Consider the following 17276-nt stretch of genomic DNA (forward strand, 5'->3'; position numbering starts at 1 on the left):
AATCAAAACCACAGTCTTGAGCTATTTAATAACAATAGGGGTTTTGGCAATCGAAACCACAGTCTTGAGCTATTTAATAACAATAGGGGATTTGGCAATCGAAACCACAGTCCTGAGCTAACAATAACTTTGGGTTTTGGCAATCGAAACCTGAGCTAGCTAATAACAATTGCACTAAATGTGAAGGTCTACATGTTCTTACAATGAACAAAAAACGACAAACTTTAATGTTTATGGAAACTCACCCCACAAGAAACAGAAAAGTGTTCTTGCAGATCTCGTTCTCTCCAATGAAATAAGTCGTTCGGGCACACCTCTCTTTGTCTGTGTCTTCTTTGTGGATGTCATCATTTCCGAAGTTTGCACTGTGATATCAATGATATCACATTGAGCCTGTCAGAGTGCTGCTTAGTAGCCCCGCTGTTCCCTTGGGGGGCGGGTCCATAACTAAAGTATCAAAAGCCGCTGTATGTAAATAAACACAGACAATGACGCCCCCGCTGCACGCTAGAATCTCAGGAAAAACAACCCGTTTTCAACAGCAAAATGTAGCACTGTATATGATATTACACTTTAATGTAACCAATCGCTCGCTCGTTCCTCCATCAGCCAAAGACTTCATTGATAATATTGATGGACAAAACATGCAGCCAATTATATAACGTATTCGACAATGTCTGTGTGACTTTTTGTGTATGTGTTTGTCTTCATGTTGTGATGCAAGAACTGACGTCAAAGTACCGCGAGAGCGAGTAGAATTAAACTACTCCATAAGATTTATTAACTCTTTCACCGCCAGCGTTTTTTTAAAAAAGTTGCCTTCCAGAAAAAGTTCTTCTTTAAATATATAAACATACAATATATCAAATAAAAGAACAGACCCTCTGCTTTCAAACAAAAAAAAACGTTTCATCCTACCTTCAGTAGTTCTTTTGTAATCAGCTTTTGAATATGAATAGGTTTCTGCAAAATCACCAAATTTTGAGCAAAAAGCAGAGATAATTCCATTTTTGTGACGGACTTTTCATAGAGATCCCATTCAGAGCGATCTTTAAAACAGACACGGACATGCAGCCGCTTGCCATAGGGCAATACTTCTGGGTTTAAAAAGTTGCGGAAGGTATTGCAAAAAGACGGAAAATCTCGTCATTGGCGGGGAAGCGTTTTCTCTTAATTGATGAGATATCTCGTCAATGGCAATGAAAGAGTTAAAGAGCTCTCGCGGTACTTTGACGTCATCCGACTGCGGCGCCGCATAAAGTCAGTGACACGGAACTACAGTCACGTGACTTCACGCTCGAGCCGAAAGAGAAGACAATGCTGAATAAAGTTGTTAGTCATTACTTACATTATTTACATTTTTGGGCGAACTATCCTTATTTAGTAGTCGTGTTCCCTTTGCGGGCGGGGGCGAAAACCACGCTAGAATCTCCGGAAAAACAAGCCTATTTCAACCTCAAAATGTACGCTTTTAAATATACAAAAACTGCTATCTCAAACATAGAGAGGCTTCTTCGTGATTTGTTTGTTTGAGTTTGTTTATTCAGGACAATGTGCAGCTGCAGTTACATTAAAAAGATGGCTGCACCAGATTTAGCAGAAAGCTACTTTCCATCTGTAGTCCTACACAGTTAAAATTACATCACACAATTAAAAATACCTAACAAAACACTAAGTATAGAAAATATTAATATAACAAGAACAATCAATACAATAAAATGCTGTTGACCACAAGCATCCAATACATAAATATAAAATTGTCATTACCCAATTATGTGCGAAAGTACACTAACTTAAAATACTAATTAGTGAGAGCAGGACTGGTGCTCTAAAAGCCAGTCTTTAACTGCCCTTGAAAAACTATAAAAATCTGCATTGTTTTTTATAGTGTCCGGAAGACCATTCCATTCCTTAGCGGCTTTATACGAAAAGGCTGATTGAGAGAAAACCGACTTTCTTTTTGAAACATCACAATCACCTCTAGATACAGACCTCAAAGTTCTATTTGTTAATTCCGAGCGTCTCTGTTTTATAACAGATTCTGCAATAAAACGAAAATCACAAATTTTGAAAATAAACACTTTGTTGCTCATTATCTCAAAACTTGTGCTGCCGACTTGTGTCCCTAGTTTCCGTGACTGGTCACATATGTACAAGGTAAGTACACGTACTGTAAAATAAAGTGCAACCGAAATGTTTGTCTCTTACTCTTTAGTGATGAGATCCCAGCGCAGACTGTAATCTGGATCATTCACAGGTGTAGCCCAACATGTGTCAATCACTGTCACCAACTGTCGACTGTCAACCCCATCAACACGAACCTCAACAAAAATCTGCTGATTGAGTTCTGCATTCACACTACCATTGAAGGGCTGAAAGAACCCAACATCCTCATATGGGATCATTCGGACCTGATACATCCCTTGACCAACAAGATTCTTGTGCACAAGGCTGGGAAAATAACAAAATAGATCAGTTATAATGCAATATAGTCGTGTCTTCTTGTATATTGATTGTCTTCTATATGCATAGCAAAGTAGAAATAAAGTCTCACCTCTCCAGTGGGTTCATTTCAATCATAGAAAGTGTTTGGGTTTGTGGGTAAACACAGCTGAAAGATATCTGCAAAATTCTTTCTCTGCTGATGAGACCTTCAGATGACTCTGGTGCTCCCCAAATAAAGTTCTTATAGATGATATGAGTGCCATTGGCCTGTGCATCACAAACATTGTTTTTTTTGTTGTTGTTGAAAAGAAATCTAAAGATTTATATCAAATTGTGAAACTTCATTTGTGGAAGTTATTCAGGTATAGTAGTTTGAACACTATGTAGATATTGAATCTTACCATAAGATTTGTACCACACGTGTGTTCATTGTTATCAAAACTAAACTCCACTCGGCCATTCTTGAGGATTCCTCTGCATCTGGGATCATTAAGGTGCAGGCCATGAGCTGAAAAACCAGCTTCAAAGAGCTGACAGCGAGATATAGATATAGATCCTGTACTGCTTTCACAGGTTTCAAAGAAATCTGAGAGATACAGTAAAAAAAGATTGTATAGATTAGGAAATAAAAAAGGTTTATATTTCAGAAATTGTAAAGGGAAGATTCAAACCAAAAGAGTCAGGATCAGATCTGGTTTGGTTCTCATTGCATAAACAGCCGTAAACACTGTTCATCTCTCCACACCATTCATCTTCAGTACAGTTGAGCTCAGAACAGGGATCTCTTCCAGCTAAGAGGAAAACAGATGAAATAGATTTTGACACATACAGTAGACAAATGACAATGCCCCCCTCCCCCCTTTTATTGTACATTGGGACAAAAACATAAAATGTCTTCATAATATTATGTGTTTGGGTTTAGAGGTAAATGACAATGAGAGGTTATGGTTACTTGCAACTAACTGTGTCTTAAATAGCTCTCTAGACCTTTAAATAGTGCACTATATAAGAGGACAGCCATTTAGTGGTTATTGAGTGCTCTTATTCAATCCCATAATGCACCACAATAATGTATACTCAATGGCTAGCCAGTACCCCTTCCCCCTAAGACTTGTGCCAAATGTACTTCCGCGTTTCGACACAAGATGGTGCTTGCAGTGCATAGTGTCAAAATTCATGCCTACTCTACCTTGGAGTAATGTCATTGTCTTGCCTGGATGCAAGACACAGAGATACAAGCCATACAAGATACCGAGATAACTTTTGATCAGCTATACCGGTCGAAGTCCTAAAGGGAACCCGATTTCAAAGAGTCTAGATTTCTCATGAAATTAATCTAACCCACAACCTTTGGGTTACAAGTCCAATCATCCACTTAGCCACAACTTTCCCCAAATAACCAATTGCAACCACATTAAGGCATTTATTTCCACACTTTCACCATACAGAGAGGCGCGCCCCAAACTTTATAAAACAGCTAGTGTTATAGCTGAATAGCTGAAGTCTGCTAGTTTCGCTATTCTGCTACTCTCTGTAGTATTATATACTGTATTTTAATATAGCTGAATGCCCAATAAATCTCTTCTCAGTTACTTATTTTCTGTTATCAGCAAAACAAGAATGCAAGCTGACAACACTGAAGCCGGCCTTGTCAGTAGGGGTTTACTCCGGGTACTCCGGCTTTTTCCCACAGGTCAAAAACATCCAGGTTAGGTGAATTGGAGATTCCAAATTGCCCCTCACCAATGTGTGTATGGATCAACCTGTGTGGATTAACTTGTGTATGGATTAACCAGTTCTTGCTATTTATATATAGCCGAAGATGCTGGAATTTTAAGTTCAGTTTAGTTAAATGTTTTAGTTTAATTGATTTTGTACGCTTAAAAGTTAAATGAACTAAACTTTTTAAGCATTGGTCCAAAACACAAAATATTAAGTGATGTTTACGTCATTGTTTAAGTATACACAATATCCAGGTTAATCAACTGTGTTTATGCACTTGCTAAATAACAGATTTTTTTGCAACCAAATACATTTACAGACTGCATCTTTAAGCCGAATTTAATGAACTAAACAGTTTTAACTATTATATATTTTGACTTATATAATGACAAGTCATTTTCTAATGCCAAATAAACAATTTTGCACAATTATTTGTAAAATTAAGAAAATGTAATGGCTGCTGAAAATTTGAAATCAAGATTGAAAGAACAAAAAGACTTTGTTCAAGTAGTGTTGACCTATTTTTATTTTTTTATCAATAATGTCCAGCCAGTTTTGAGATAGAAGTTTACATTATCTTCTGTTTGGTCCCCAGTTTAGGTGATAGGTTGATCTCATAGGTCATCTGATCATTTGAGATGTACTTGTTTTGTCACATTCTGGCACTCTGTGTTACAGTAAATTGACTTTTTTCATGTTCTTTATATGATTGTTGTTGGTTTATCTCTGTAAGGCTGTATCTGTATAACTTTGGCCATTGAAAGAAACAATAGATATAACAGGAAAAGGCCAGCATATACTAAATTAACAATAATATTCAATTGTACACTATTTTGAAAATCAAACACAAATCATTAATTGTGATCTGAAAAGGAACTAATTCACCACAGATTTCACACACAATTTTTTTTTTCAATTTAATACAATCACTCCTCATGCAACTTGAAAGGTTTTAACACTGATGTAAACCCCATTTGTCAATTCAGTAAGACCCAACAGAGGATACAGCACATACCATTGTCAGTGGAGTCTCCTATTGACATTGTCGTCGGTACAACAGTAGTATCAATAAAGCCTGAAAAATCTGAAAGAAATTAACAAACATTAAATAAAAAACTTATGAAAAAAAAACTTGAAAGGTTTTGGCATTGATGCAAACACCATTTGTCAATTCAGTAAAACAGTCCTCCAGATTGTAACCCAACAGAGGATACAGTACATACCATCCTCAGTGGAGTCTCCAATTAAAGTTGTCGTCGGTACAACAGTAGTATCAATAAAGCCCAAAAAATCTGAAAGAATTTAATACACATTAAGTAAAGAAAAAAAACTTGAAAGGCTTTGGCATTGATGTAAAAAACATTTGTCAATTCAGTAATACGGTCCTCCAGATTGTAACCCAACAGAGGATACAGTACATACCATCCTCAGTGGAGTCTCCTATTAAAGTTGTCGTCGGTACAACAGTAGTATCAATAAAGCCCAAAAAATCTGAAAGAATTTAATACACATTAAGTAAAGAAAAAAAAACTTGAAAGGCTTTGGCATTGATGTAAAAAACATTTGTCAATTCAGTAATACGGTCCTCCAGATTGTAACCCAACAGAGGATACAGCACATACCATCGTCTGTGGAGTCTCCTGTTAAAGTTGTCGTCGGTACAACAGTAGTATCAATAAAGCCCAAAAAATCTGAAAGAAATGAACAAACATTAAGTAAAGAAAAAAAACTTGAAAGGTTTTGGCATTGATGTAAACACCATTTGTCAATTCAGTAATACAGTTCTCTAGACTGTAACCCAACAGACGATACAGCACATACCATCATCAGTGGAGTCTCCTGTTAAAGTTGTCGTCGGTACAACAGTAGTATCAATAAAGCCCAAAAAATCTGAAAGAAATGAACAAACATTAAGTAAAGAAAAAAAAACTTGAAAGGTTTTGGCATTGATGTAAACACCATTTGTCAATTCAGTAATACAGTTCTCCAGACTGTAACCCAACAGACGATACAGCACATACCATCATCAGTGGAGTCTCCTGTTAAAGTTGTCGTCGGTACAACAGTAGTATCAATAAAGCCCAAAAAATCTGAAAGAAATGAACAAACATTAAGTAAAGAAAAAAAACTTGAAAGGTTTGGGCATTGATGTAAACACCATTTGTCAATTCAGTAATACAGTTCTCCAGACTGTAACCCAACAGACGATACAGCACATACCATCATCAGTGGAGTCTCCTGTTAAAGTTGTCGTCGGTACAACAGTAGTATCAATAAAGCCCAAAAAATCTGAAAGAAATGAACAAACATTAAATAAAGAACTTATAAAAAAGAACTTGAAAGGATTTAGACACTGACAGAAACACCATTTGTCAATTCAGTAATACAGTTCTCCAGATTGTAACCCAACAGAGGATACAGTACATACCATCGTCAGTGGAGTCTCCTGTTAAAGTTGTCGTCGGTACAACAGTAGTATCAATAAAGCCCCAAAAATCTGAAAGAAATTAACAAACATTAAATAAAGAACTTATAAAAAAGAACTTGAAAGGATTTAGACACTGACGGAAACACCATTTGTCAATTCAGTAATACAGTTCTCCAGACTGTAACCCAACAGAGGATACAGTACATACCATCATCAGTGGAGTCTCCTGTTAAAGTTGTCGTCGGTACAACAGTAGTATCAATAAAGCCCAAAAAATCTGAAAGAAATGAACAAACATTAAATAAAGAACTTATAAAAAAGAACTTGAAAGGATTTAGACACTGACAGAAACACCATTTGTCAATTCAGTAATACAGTTCTCCAGACTGTAACCCAACAGAGGATACAGTCCATACCATCGTCAGTGGAGTCTCCTGTTAAAGTTGTCGTCGGTACAACAGTAGTTTCAATAAAGCCCATAAAATCTGAAAGAAATGAACAAACATTAAGTAAAGAAAGAAAAAACTTGAAAGGTTTTGGCATTGATGTAAACACCATTTGTCAATTCAGTAATACAGTTCCCTTTCAGTCGGTCACTACGACGTCACGTCGTGACCGACGAATTGGGAACCGCTTCGCAGGTGACCTATCTCCTTCGAGAAACCTTTAAAACGGCAATGAACTTGGCATGCAGATAATTGCATCTGCCGGCGCCGCCCCGCCGCACAGGTATTTAATGAGCGGCAGGTGCAGTTATCAAATCAGCTTTTTAGCTTCGAAAGCTGGCAGACTGACTGCTCACGAGAAGCTACTCTCTGCTCTTTGGAGAACTCTGCGTGTTCGATTTGGTTGGGCAAAGGCATTTCAGCGGAGGCTCGCGGGTGTTCCACCTCTCTTTTTAATTTTTTGACTTTTTTCTCACTCTTAGTTGAGTGTGTGCGTAGCCGTTCCCCTGTGTGCTTCATCAACATCAGCACATTAAAATCGTTTTCTCTCGTGCGCAAGAGTGCATGCTGAGGCTGCGATCGTGGAGGGTTCATACTCCTAAGAGAGCATGAACCTCTTGGATGGCGGAGACGGGTTTCGTACCTCCGGGAACGTCACCCCCGTTTTTCCGTTGCGGAGCCCCGTTAAAGGTGCGGTGGCAAAACTCCGGAAATCTTATCTCCTTATAAACGGTGCTGAATCGGTTAGCTGGTTCGTCCAGTGACTCTCAGCACCCCCATCCACAGCCAGAGGTGCCGTAAGAGACGGGTGGCGCATGTTCTACGCGCTCTCGTCCTCTTTCAGTCCTCATGAGGATTCTATGTCTGTCACAGCATCGGAGAGGGGGTCGTCTATTCGGTCGCCGACTCGGACCCACTCCGCCTTCGGGTTGGGTAGGGGCTCCCGTGCTCGACCCCGAGTGGCGGCCATGTACGCTCGGGAGCGCGGAGACAGTCTGTGTGGAGCGGAGAGCTCCTCCCCCACCGCACCGTCCCACCTAGATGATTGGCACTTCAGGACTGCAAGAACAGCCCCAAACCTTCTGTGCCTTTCTTCCCGGGGTGCATGTTGGTTGACACGGTCGTGGAAAACTTGTTTTCCTCCCGGAACCGATCGTTCAGCCATCACCTCTCACCTCTCCTGACGGCGGGGCCGCTAAGGGTTATGCTGCTCCAAGAGACCAGCCTCCCTCCCCTCACAGACCCACGGGCTTGTGAGAGGAGGCCTCTGCCGTGCGCGCCATGGCGTGATGCAGGTCCGCCTAGGATCTGCACAGGTGAGGTCACGGTCCGGCAACTAAAGAATCCTGTGTGGCTCTGACCTGGTGCTACGAGCGACTGGGTTCACCCCACAGGCCGCCGGACGTGCTATGCCAACTCCCGGTGGTCCAGGAACGCCATCTCTGGTTGTGTCTTGCGGGCATTAAGTAGGTCGTTAATAATCGTCCTAATGTTCCATTTTAGACCAGCCATTTCGGCAACGCGGCTGAGAGTGTCCAACAATGATCGGCCGCTTTAGAGCAGACTGAGGCATCATGCCACGTCGGAGCGTAGCTGCCCCCTCCGTTACGTCAGTATATTGGTCTGCTTTTCGCCGAGGGCGTCCTGCTACGGCTTTTTTTGTTCCTTCATCCCGGCAGCTCTGAGGAACCTGTCGTAAGCAGTACTCCCGCCCACTCAGCCCGCTACAGAGGTGGAAAATGAAACTTAGCGGCTCTGAGTCGGGCGATCTGAAGATGGAGAGGATCGCTCTTCAGGAGATGGTGAAAGCATCATTCTCCCCCCCACCCCGGAGGAGGGCCGGGTGGGGAATCCTTGGTTTCGTTTTGTGTTCCGCCGACTTCAATCGGCACCCACTAACCTCAAAGAGCGAATTCCTCTTCTTTCTCCAGATCACTGGAGGCATATAGGAGTTTCGGACGGGCTCAAAACCCTAAGTTCTCCTCTTCCTCTTTCGCCAGCGGATGTATCGAGCGGGACATCAACAAAGGAGCCTTTGCTCAGCATCCATCAGCGGTTTCGGGTGAGTGTTTCATTACACACAACATCTCACAATGCGGCCAAAGAGCACGCGTCGTTGAGTTCCTCGTCTCGCCACGGGTACACACATCGTGCCGTTAATTTCCTCTCGCTCGGTATCTGGGGGCCTGGGAAGAGCTTCCCAGCCTGTTGCATTGGCTTTTACGCACGATCCGTCTCGGTTACGCATTCAATTTGCCCGCCTACCTTACAAATATTCAGGCATTCGCTTCACCAGGGTGAAGGCTGTCGATGCGCACGTACTGCGTGCGGAGATTGCTGTCCTATTGGCGAAGGACGCGATCCAGCCGGTCCCTCCAGCCGAGATAAATTAGGGGCTTTACAGCCCTTCATTGTACCCAAGAAGAGTGGCGGGTTGCGTCCGATCCTAGATCTGCGCGTACTGAATCGAGAATTCACAGAGTTCACATTCACAGAATGCTGTTCAAAATGTTTACGCAGAGGAGCATATTTTAATGCATCCGCCCATAGGATTGGTTCGCAGCCTTCAACCTGAAGGACGCATACTATCATGTCTCCATACTCCCCCTACACAGGCCGTTTCTCCGCTTTGTGTTCGAGGGGAGGGCATATCAGTACAAAGTCTCACCGTTCGGGCTTTCTCTCTCTCTCTCCCTGTGTCTTCATGAAAGTTGCGGATGGCGCACTGCAGCCCCTGAGAGAGAGAGCGGTATTTGCGTTTTGGCGTATTGGCTCATAATAGCTCAGTTTCGTCAGATGCTGTGCACACACATAGATCGTGTACTTAAACACCTCGCTCGTCTCGGTCTTCAGGCCAACTGGGGAAAGAGTAAACTTTGCCCCGTGCAGAGGATCTCTTTTCTCGGAAAGTAACGGGATTTGGTCGATTTAACAACACGTCTCATAGAAGCGCGTGTTCAGTCAATTCTGGCTTGCTTCAACATTTAAAGGCAGGGTTGCGGTTCCACTGAAATAATTTTAGAAACTTCTGGGGCACATGACAGCAGCCGCGGCCGTGACACCGCTCGGGCTGCTCCATATGAGACCGCTTCAGTGTTGGCTTTATGACCGAGTCCCGAGGAGAGCGTGGCTCACCGGCTTTCACAGTATTATAATTACATAGAGATGCCGTCACACTTTCACCCCATGGTCAGACCCAGCGTTTCTCAGGGTGCGGGTGCCACTGAGAGGTCTCCAGGCATGCTATTGTTGGCAAAGATGCCTCTACCACGGGGTGGGCAGCCACGTACGGCGGGCTCGTCGCTTCGGGGGTCTAGTCGACATTCCAGCGACATTAGCATAAATTGCCTCGAGCTGTGCACTGTATATCTTGCGCTCGTTCGTTTCATCAACGTGATTTGATGCTTAAGATGTAGTGCGCACCGACAACACTGCGGCTGTAGCGTATATCTATCGCCAAGGCGGTCTGCGCTCTCGTCACCTGTCGCATCTCGCCCGTCTCTCCTCCTCTGGAGTCAGAAGTATCTGAGGTCTTTTCGTGCCATTCACATGTCGGGGTCGCGCTCTCACGAGCAGCGCGCTCCGGCGAGTGGCGACTCCACCCCTGGTCGGTTCAGCTGATTTGGAAATGTTTCGGCATAGCGCAGTTAGATCTGTTTGCTTCTTCAGAGACAACCCATTGTCGCCTGTTTTATTCATTATTCGAAGGAACACTCGGCGTGGATACACTGGCACACAGCTGGCCGCGGGGTTTCCCCCAGTAAGCTTTATTGCGCAGACACTGTGCAAAGTCAGGGAGGACGAGGAGCGCATTCTATTAGTTGCGCCGTACCGGACAACTAGGAATTGGTTTTACAGAGTTCACTCTCCTCGCGACAGTCCCTCCCTGGCTGACTCCCTGGCACATTATGGCACCCTCGCCCCGATCTGTGGAACCCCCATGTGTGGTCTTTGGACGGGGCGCGGAGGTTTTAGGTTGTTTACCCCAGGCGGTATCTAACACCATCGCTGCAGCGCGAGCACCGTCTATGAGACAGGCGTATACGCTGAAATGGAACCTGTTTGTTGTTTGGTGTATCTCTCAGCGAGAGGACCCCCGAGAATGCTCGATCAGTATTGTGCTTTCATATCTCCAGAACCGCTTGGAGAAGAGGCTGTCACCATCTACTATTAAAGTAGATATCGCGTCAATATCCGCGCATCACGCACCCATAGACGGTAGATCTGTGGGTCAGCACGATCTGGTCATAAGGTTTTTAAGAGGTGCACGGAGGCTGAATCCTTCGCGCCTCCCTCTATTCCTCCTTGGGACTTGTCCATGGTGCTGAAAGCCCTTCAGCACTGCCCTTTCGAGCCTCTGCTGACGGTGAGCGTCAAGTTTCTCACTATGAAAACTTTGACGCTCCTCGCATTGGCTTCTATTAAAAGGATAGGGGATTTTCATGCATTTTCGGTCAACGATTCGTGCCTTCAGTTCGGGCCGGCTGAATCCAGCGTTAAACTGAGACCCCGGCCGGGCTACGTGCCTAAAGTTCCCACCACTCCCTTTAGAGATCAGGTGGTGAACTTACAAGCGCTGCCTTCGGAGGCAGACCCAGCTATGGCTTTGTTATGTCCTGTACGTGCACTACGTGTGTATTTGGATCGCACTCAAAGCTTTCGGACCTCAGAACAGCTCTTTGTCTGTTACGGTGGTCAGCAGAAAGGGAAAGCTGTCACTAAACAGAGGATGTCTCATTGGATTGTAAACACAATCGCCCTGGCTTATGAGAAACAGGGCATTCCTTGCCCTTTTGGTTTGAGAGCCCATTCAACCAGAAGCGTGGCTTCATCTTGGGCTTTGGCTCGTGGTTCCTCGCTTTCAGATATTTGTAGAGCTGCTGGCTGGGTGACGCCTAAGACGTTCACTAGATTCTTCAGTGTTCGTGTTGAGCCGGTCTCCTCTCGAGGGCTGGCGTCAGATCAGTGAGAACATCGAGGAACGGCTCCTGGGTCGGCTTGGAGCCTTTCTTTTTGGCTGCGCAGAACCCGCACCATTATGGAAGGCCATTAAGGCAAAAACGTTACAAAAAATGTTTTTTGTCTTTTCCACCGCTTGGTGACCGATGTTGCGGAGCATTGGCTGCCAGCCTCTCACTAGATGTATTCTTGACTTTTTGGGTGAGGCTAGCGCCCACATTGCGCCCCCTAGTGGTTTCTTTGTGAGTATTTCCGTGGAAAGTTTATGATTTACCACGTTTCCCTTAGCGGAGTTCGTTCCGCGCCTCTCTAGTGTTGCTAAGAGAGTGTATTTTTATAGACCTCGTGTCTTTTTATCCATCACCTTAGTGGTAGACCCCTAGAGGGTTTTTTTCCGCAGCGATCTTAGTCCCGCCTGACGAGTTCGCTTCCCAGTTCGACTAGTCACTATCGTGGGTTAAGGAACAAGTAGTGACCGGCCTCTGCTTCAACCCCATTTCCGTTCCCTTAAAGAGGAGAGTCGGAGGGTTTATGCAGGCACTGGAAGGGTCAGCTTCAGTGGCGCTTTGGTAGGGATTCCCAATTCGTCAGTCACGACGTGACGTTGTAGTGACCGACTGAAAGGGAACGTCTCGGTTACATATGTAACCCTCGTTCCCTGGAGGAAGGGAACGGAGACGTCACATCCCGTCGCCACAGTTTGCTGTTCCACTGCTGATATCGGCCGGACCCTTTCCTTCTGTCCAGCTTTCTCAGCAAAAAATTGCTGATTTGATAACTGCACCTGCCGCTCATTAAATACCTGTGCCGGATGAAATTATCTCTATGCCAAGTTCATTGGCATTTTAAAGGTTTCTCGAAGCAGATAGGTCACCCGCGAAGCGGTTCCCAATTCGTCGGTCACGACGTGACGTCTCCGTTCCCTTCCTTCAGGGAACGAGGGTTACATATGTAACCGAGACGTTCTCCAGACTGTAACCCAACAGAGGATACAGTACATACCATCGTCAGTGGAGTCTCCTGTTAAAGTTGTCGTCGGTACAACAGTAGTATCAATAAAGCCCAAAAAATCTGAAAGAAATGAACAAACATTAAGTAAAGAAAAAAAACTTGAAAGGTTTTGGCATTGATGTAAACACCATTTGTCAATTCAGTAATACAGTCCTCCAGATTGTAACCCAACAGAGGATACAGCACATACCATCGTCAGTGGAGTCTCCTGTTAAAGTTGTCGTCGGTACAACAGTAGTATCAATAAAGCCCCCAAAATCTAAAAGAAATTAACAAACATTAAATAAAGAACTTATAAAAAAGAACTTGAAAGGATTTAGACACTGACGCAAACACCATTTGTCAATTCAGTAATACAGTCCTCCAGATTGTAACCCAACAGAGGAAACAGTACATACCATCGTCAGTGGAGTCTCCTGTTAAAGTTGTCGTCGGTACAACAGTAGTATCAATAAAGCCCAAAAAATCTGAAAGAATTTAATACACATTAAGTAAAGAAAAAAAACTTGAAAGGCTTTGGCATTGATGTAAAAAACATTTGTCAATTCAGTAATACAGTTCTCCAGATTTTAACCCAACAGAGAATACAGTACATACCATCGTCAGTAGAGTCTCCTATTAAAGTTGTTGTTGGTACAACAGTAGTATCAATAAAGCCCAAAAAATCTGAAAGAAATGAACAAACATTAAGTAAAGAAAAAAAATTTGAAAGGTTTTGGCATTGATGTAAACACAATTTGTCAATTCAGTAATACAGTCCTCCAGATTGTAACCCAACAGAGGATACAGCACATACCATCGTCAGTGGAGTCTCCTGTTAAAGTTGTCGTCGGTACAACAGTAGTATCAATAAAGCCCAAAAAATCTGAAAGAAATGAACAAACATTAAGTAAAGAAAGAAAAAACTTGAAAGGTTTTGGCATTGATGTAAACACCATTTGTCAATTCAGTAATACAGTTCTCCAGATTTTAACCCAACAGAGAATACAGTACATACCATCGTCAGTAGAGTCTCCTATTAAAGTTGTTGTTGGTACAACAGTAGTATCAATAAAGCCCAAAAAATCTGAAAGAAATGAACAAACATTAAGTAAAGAAAAAAAATTTGAAAGGTTTTGGCATTGATGTAAACACAATTTGTCAATTCAGTAATACAGTCCTCCAGATTGTAACCCAACAGAGGATACAGCACATACCATCGTCAGTGGAGTCTCCTATTAAAGTTGTCGTCGGTACAACAGTAGTATCAATAAAGCTCCAAAAATCTGAAAGAAATGAACAAACATTAAATAAAGAACTTATAAAAAAGAACTTGAAAGGATTTAGACACTGACGGAAACACCATTTGTCAATTCAGTAATACATTTCTTCAGACTGTAACCCAACAGAGGATACAGTCCATACCATCATCAGTGGAGTCTCCTGTTAAAGTTGTCGTCGGTACAACAGTAGTATCAATAAAGCCCCAAAAATCTGAAAGAAATTAACAAACATTAAGTAAAGAAAAAAAAAACTTGAAAGGTTTTGGCATTGATGTAAACACCATTTGTCAATTCAGTAATACAGTTCTCCAGACCGTAACCCAACAGAGAATACAGTACATACCATCATCAGTGGAGTCTCCTGTTAAAGTTGTCGTCGGTACTACAGTAGTATCAATAAAGTCTGAAAAATCTGAAAGAATTTAATACACATTAAGTAAAGAAAAAAAAAACTTGAAAGGTTTTGGCACTGATGTAAAAACCATTTGTCAATTCAGTAATACAGTTCTCCAGACTGTAACCCAACAGAGGATACAGTACATACCATCATCAGTGGAGTCTCCTGTTAAAGTTGTCGTCGGTACAACAGTAGTATCAATAAAGCCCAAAAAATCTGAAAGAAATGAACAAACATTAAGTAAAGAAAAAAAAACTTGAAAGGTTTTGGCATTGATGTAAACACCATTTGTCAATTCAGTAAAACAGTTCTCCAGACTGTAACCCAACAGAGGATACAGTACATACCATCGTCAGTGGAGTCTCCTGTTAAATTTGTCGTCGGTACAACAGTAGTATCAATGAAGCCCAAAAAATCTGGAAGAAATTAACAAACATTAAGTAAAGAAAAAAAACCTTGAAAGGTTTTGGCATTGATGTAAAAACCATTTGTCAATTCAGTAATACAGTCCTCCAGATTGTAACCCAACAGAGAATACAGTACATACCATCGTCAGTGGAGTCTCCTGTTAAAGTTGTCGTCGGTACAACAGTAGTATCAATAAAGCCCAAAAAATCTGAAAGAAATGAACAAACATTAAATAAAGAACTTATAAAAAAGAACTTGAAAGGATTTAGACACTGACGCAAACACCATTTGTCAATTCAGTAATACAGTCCTCCAGATTGTAACCCAACAGAGAATACAGTACATACCATCGTCAGTGGAGTCTCCTGTTAAAGTTGTCGTCGGTACAACAGTAGTATCAATAAAGCCCAAAAAATCTGAAAGAAATTAACAAACATTAAATAAAGAACTTATAAAAAAGAACTTGAAAGGATTTAGACACTGACGCAAACACCATTTGTCAATTCAGTAATACAGTCCTCCAGATTGTAACCCAACAGAGAATACAGTACATACCATCGTCAGTGGAGTCTCCTGTTAAAGTTGTCGTCGGTACAACAGTAGTATCAATAAAGCCCAAAAAATCTGAAAGAAATTAACAAACATTAAATAAAGAACTTATAAAAAAGAACTTGAAAGGATTTAGACACTGACGGAAACACCATTTGTCAATTCAGTAATACATTTCTTCAGACTGTAACCCAACAGAGGATACAGTCCATACCATCATCAGTGGAGTCTCCTGTTAAAGTTGTCGTCGGTACAACAGTAGTATCAATAAAGCCCAAAAAATCTGAAAGAATTTAATACACATTAAGTAAAGAAAAAAACTTGAAAGGCTTTGGCATTGATGTAAAAAACATTTGTCAATTCAGTAATACGGTCCTCCAGATTGTAACCCAACAGAGAATACAGTCCATACCATCATCAGTGGAGTCTCCTGTTAAAGTTGTCGTCGGTACAACAGTAGTATCAATAAAGCCCAAAAAATCTGAAAGAAATGAACAAACATTAAGTAAAGAAAAAAAAACTTGAAAGGTTTTGGCATTGATGTAAACACCATTTGTCAATTCAGTAAAACAGTTCTCCAGACTGTAACCCAACAGAGGATACAGCACATACCATCGTCAGTGGAGTCTCCTGTTAAAGTTGTCGTCGGTACAACAGTAGTATCAATAAAGCCCAAAAAATCTGAAAGAAATGAACAAACATTAAATAAAGAACTTATAAAAAAGAACTTGAAAGGTTTTATACACTGACGCAAACACCATTTGTCAATTCAGTAATACAGTCCTCCAGATTGTAACCCAACAGAGGATACAGTACATACCATCGTCAGTGGAGTCTCCTGTTAAAGTTGTCGTCGGTACAACAGTAGTATCAATAAAGCTCCAAAAATCTGAAAGAAATGAACAAACATTAAATAAAGAACTTATAAAAAAGAACTTGAAAGGATTTAGACACTGACGCAAACACCATTTGTCAATTCAGTAATACAGTCCTCCAGATTGTAACCCAACAGAGGATACAGTACATACCATCATCAGTGGAGTCTCCTGTTAAAGTTGTCGTCGGTACAACAGTACTATCAATAAAGCCCAAAAAATCTGAAAGAAATGAAAAAACATTAAGTAAAGAAAGAAAAAACTTGAAAGGTTTTGGCATTGATGTAAACACCATTTGTCAATTCAGTAATACAGTCCTCCAGATTGTAACCCAACAGAGGATATAGCACATACCATTGTTAGTGGAGTCTCCCATTAAAGTTGTCGTTGGTACAACAGTAGTATAAATAAAGCCCAAAAAATCTGAAAGAAATGAACAAACATTAAGTAAAGAAAGAAAAGAACTTGAAAGGTTTTGGCATTGATGTAAACACCATTTGTCAATTCAGTAATACAGTCCTCCAGATTGTAATCCAACAGAGGATACAGCACATACCATTGTTAGTGGAGTCTCCTATTAAAGTTGTCGTCGGTACAACAGTAGTATCAATAAAGCCCAAAAAATCTGAAAGAAATGAACAAACATTAAATAAAGAACTTATAAAAAAGAACTTGAAAGGATTTAGACACTGACGCAAACACCATTTGTCAATTCAGTAATACAGTCCTCCAGATTGTAACCCAACAGAGGATACAGCACATACCATTGTTAGT

This window comes from Misgurnus anguillicaudatus, chromosome 4, assembly GCF_027580225.2.
Source record: "Misgurnus anguillicaudatus chromosome 4, ASM2758022v2, whole genome shotgun sequence".
Classification (NCBI taxonomy): Eukaryota; Metazoa; Chordata; class Actinopteri; order Cypriniformes; family Cobitidae; genus Misgurnus; species Misgurnus anguillicaudatus.